The following is a 4,398-nucleotide window of genomic DNA, read 5'->3' as shown; positions in this document are numbered from 1 at the left end:
TAAATCTGTTGTATTCATCACCATTAACATGAGTATGTGTGATGGGTGTGTGTGGACGTGCATTCCACAGGGCACACGTGGAAGTCAGAGGACAACTTTGTGGAGTCGGTTTTCTCTCTACATCGTTATCTGGGCCCTAGAGATTGGACTCGGGTCATCTGGCTGTCTCTGCAAATGTTTCCCCACACAGCCATCTTGCTGGCTGCAGCATCAAAACCTTAAAATTATTTCTCTCTCTCCTGATTTTAATTTTTAATGTTTGGCCGCTGTTCACAACCTCTAATCTAGAATTGACCACTGTTTTTTATACAGAAGGTCTTAGATCATTCCATAGGTAATGCCTCAAGAGCCAACTGCCCGAATAAGGTGGGATCCTAACATCCCATCTACTGAGGAATCGACATAACGTGTCCTTGTTACCATGGCGTGAAGGTTTGTGTTCAGCATCTTCAAACTAAGTGTTATGGTATAAGAGCTGAATTCATCCTTGAGTCCCTCAGTAATAATAGAAGAGGTTTTATCAATGTGGTGCTTTATTATTTTGTTTATGTTCTGACTCATTCAGGAGGATGAGTAAATATGCATGTGTACATACATGCGTGTGTGTGTGTGTGTGTGTGTGTGTGTGTATGTGTGTGTGTGTGTGCCTGTGTGTATGTCAGAACCCAGCCTGTGAGAGTCCGTCCTCCCTACCCATGTGGCTCCTGGGAATAGAACTCAAGTCCTCTGCTTGCAAGCGGGTATCTTCACCTGCTGCACCATCTCGCTGGTCCAAGCCCCAGGTAGTCATTTCTAATGTCTCAGGAAAATGAAGAGCGTTCTGTGCAGTCTGTAAAAGGTTGCAGTCTAAGAGCTGAATTTTAAAGTTCCTTTTAAATTCTAATGAGTCGGTTTACTTAGAAATATGTTTCAAAACTAAAACAATGGTACTTTTGTTTTGTTTTGTTTGTTTTGAACTTCTCCCAAGTCCTTCAACCATCCTTAAGTGTCAGGCGGTGATACAATGAAATGACACCCAGAGGCATTTGTGAATTCACTGCCAGAAAATTCAGTAATAAAACTTGAATTTATATTCCTTAGCACCAGAACTCTCTTATCACCGAAGGACTCTGAAAGTCATGGAGAGAGATACCCACTTCTGGGTCAGGACACCAAGGAGACACAACTCTTTGGGTGGCTTGATTAATGGAATTCTCTCCAATTCCACAGTCATAACGTGGAAACAGGCTGGCTTGTAACTTATTTATTTATTCTGCCATCTGGTATTGGGCACTAGAGAAAGAAGTTTATTATATGCCCACCACTGAACTCGCAGTGTACTGTACCCATGTTGGTAATGTTTATTTGGGCTGATTCTGTTGCCCTGGAAGGCTCAGTCTTTGTTCAGACAGTAGTCACTGGGCCTTGGCCACTGACAGAGGCCAGGCCATCAGTCACTTGGGGCCATCTCCTTATTCTATATGGAATGGAATGTAGGGGAAAGGTCCTCCAACCTTATTCCATCTGTGCACCATCTGCCAGAAGACGACATTTGTCGACGATCACGTCATAAGAGCTCTCTCTGCAAAGCCATAAGGAGCACTCAGTGTCCACGGCGACAGGAAAGGACTGTCTGCCACCCTGCGTTCGCTTCTCCAGCCCGGTATCCAGGCCAGTTGTGTACCGGGCTAGAGTAGCGGCAGGAAAGCTTAGTCATGCGTGCGCATGCGCGCGTGTGGATGGTTGCGAAGCTGGATCTCCATCTCTCTGAGATGACTGCCCCGGCAAAGAACACATCCAGGAACGGTTTTGGGGAACTGGTTCCTTTACTGGCAGGAGAAAGGAGGTATTTATGCTCCTGTGGAGTGGCCAGGGGCTTTGAGACAATGTGTGTGTGACCGTGTACCACTGGCCAAGGTAGTGGTGTTGGAAGAAACGTCATCTACTTACCCAGGAGCTGGGTCAGGGGAACCTTATCAAGTCAAACAAGGAGAGAAGCCTTGGCCGGGCAATAGTGGCTCATGCCTTTAATCCCAGCACTTGGGAGGCAGAGGCAGGCAGATTTCTGAGTTCGAGGCCAGCCTGGTCTACAGAGTTTGAAATCCTGTCTCGAAAAACCAAAAATAAATAAATAATGAATAAATAAATGGAGAGAAGTCTTGTAACTGTCTGGGAAATAAATTGCTACCAGGGTTGATGGGAGAGCTGGCTTTATGGACCCAGGTTAGGAAGGGGGATGTAGCCAACTCCTGCCGTCCTCCTGTTTGAGGTATTTGGAATTGAAGCTCCCTCCACCCTTCTTCCATAACCCTGGGACATTAATGTCCCACAAGTATCCGTGCTGAAATATATCCAGTGATGGGAATAGTCTTTTTGATGGTCACCTTCGACATCCTGTTTGTAACCCTACTGTGAATGACATAATCCAATGGAAATGGAAAATCCTATTGTGGTGGTTTGAATATAGGAATGGCCCCCATAGACTTTTGTGTTTGAATGCTTGACCCATAGGGACTGGCGCTATCAGGAGGTGTGGCCTTGTTGGAGGAAGTGTGTCACTGTGGAATTGGGCATGGAGGTCTCCTATGCTTAAGCTATACTCAGTGTGCGCATAGTCTCCTGCTGCCTGTGGGTCAGGATGTAGAACTCTCAACTCTTTCTCCAGCACCATGTCTGCTTTCGAGTCCAGCCATGACGATAATGGACTGAACTTCTGAACCTGTAAGCCGGACCCAATTAAATGTTGTCCTTTGTAAGAGTTGCCTTGGTCATGGTGTCTCTTCACAGCAATACAACCCTAACTAAGACACCCCTTCTTACAGAAATAAATCATCCATCCCATTCCTATATGCTTTTATGAGCTCTCCTGGTCCTTGGACCCGCAGCATACTTATTTGCCCGTGTCAAGATCTGCTCCACTGACTTCAAAATACTGCCAAGGGACAGTTCAAGTGACTCTCCACAGATCAAAACTCTGAAAGCCTGAGCACTTCTAGGATCCAATGGGCTTTATGCTGCTCATCTTTACACGCCTCGTGAATCTGTAGTAGGCTCTGTGGAGAAAGCTAAAAAGAAAACACTAGTTAGAAAACATTTCCAGAAGACGAGAATCATTTTGTTACGTGTGAAAAATGTGTTGAAGGACAAGGTGGAGGAGAGAGAGGCTAGAACAGGGTCTCTGGGCAGCCTTTCTCTTCCCTTCCAATTCCAGGCACTTTGGGAGCTGCAGGATACAGTGCTATGAAGATGTGAGCTGGTGGGGCTGGAGAGATGGCTCAGTGGTTAAGAGCACTGACTGCTCTTCCGGAGGTCCTGAGTTCAAATCCCAGCAACCACATGGTGGCTCACAACCATCCGTAATGAGATCTAACGCCCTCTTCTGGTGTGTCTGAAGATAGCTACAGTGTACTTACATATAATAAATAAATAAGTCTTAAAAAAAAAAGATGTGAGCTGGCTTCTCCAAGAAACAACGCTGCCTTGACTGACGGAAGCTTCACACACGGTGAACACATTCTGGTATTCTTGTTGCTTATTCATTTATTTTCATCAAATCAGCTACCCAGGGTTCCCAAAATGGTTTTTATCACTTCTTGGGGGGAGGGCATGTGTCTCAGTTATGAGAATGCCCCGGGGGATGGTGGCACATGCCTTTGATTCCAGCTCTTGGCCCAGCTGCCCTACTTATTGAATTCTAGGCCAGCCATAGCTGTATAGTGAGACTCTCTCCAGCAAACAAAAACAAATGAGGACTGGAAAGATGGCCCAGTGGTTAGTTAAGAGCACGGCTGCTTTTACAGAGGACCCAGGTGTGACTCCCCTCACCTGAGTGGCTTGCAGCTGTCTGTAACTCCAGTCTCAGGAGACTGGCCTGCTCCAGCCCCAGGAATTCATGTGGGTCATATAGACAAATAGGCAGATGAAATATTCACACATGTAAACATAATTAAATGAGAAAGCAAAGAAATGTGGGTATGCACCCCCTCTAGGCCATAGAGGTAGGCAACCTGGTCTACAATGCAAATTCCAGGCCAGTCAAGGCCACACAGTGAGATCTTGTCTGGAGAGAGGGGGGTGGGGAGGGAGAGAGGGAGGGAGAGAAAGAGAGAGAGAGAGATCAAACAAATGGTTGCAGTCACCTCATGCCTGTAGAGATTTCACTTGGAGATCCACCATACCCAGAGTACAAGTGACACTCATCAACAGGTCCTCATCATCATGTCCTTCTGTCTTTCTGCCCTTCTGTCCTTCCAGTCTGATCAGAAAGTCCACCTTGGCCTGATGCTATGCAGTTGTTTTCAGAGGTGAGTGCTTGTCCCCTTGCTTGTTCCATGTCTTTAGAAACGGCTCGGCAGACCGGGGCATTGGACACCTCCAGTGTTCCTCTCCTCAGCAGACCAGGGCATTGGACACCTCCAG

General features: G+C 46.5%; 1 long non-coding RNA gene across 2 annotated transcripts in view; it reads right to left on the bottom strand.

Moving 5' to 3' along the window:
- Positions 1-2,815: 2,815 nt before the first annotated feature.
- The window catches only part of LOC116074779, a 10,480-nt gene continuing 8,897 nt past the window's right edge, over positions 2,816-4,398 (bottom strand). For both annotated transcript variants that reach the window (XR_004112284.1, XR_004112285.1), the window contains exons 4-5: positions 4,119-4,392; positions 2,816-3,044 (exon numbers count right to left, since the gene is read on the bottom strand). This is a non-coding gene — a long non-coding RNA (uncharacterized LOC116074779). The remainder of the gene's footprint in view (positions 3,045-4,118; positions 4,393-4,398) is intronic.

This window comes from Mastomys coucha, unplaced genomic scaffold (genome assembly GCF_008632895.1).
Source record: "Mastomys coucha isolate ucsf_1 unplaced genomic scaffold, UCSF_Mcou_1 pScaffold3, whole genome shotgun sequence".
Lineage (NCBI taxonomy): Eukaryota > Metazoa > Chordata > Mammalia > Rodentia > Muridae > Mastomys > Mastomys coucha.
Note: the sequence above shows the minus strand (reverse complement) of the source record. Positions and strands in the feature narration are given on the sequence as shown.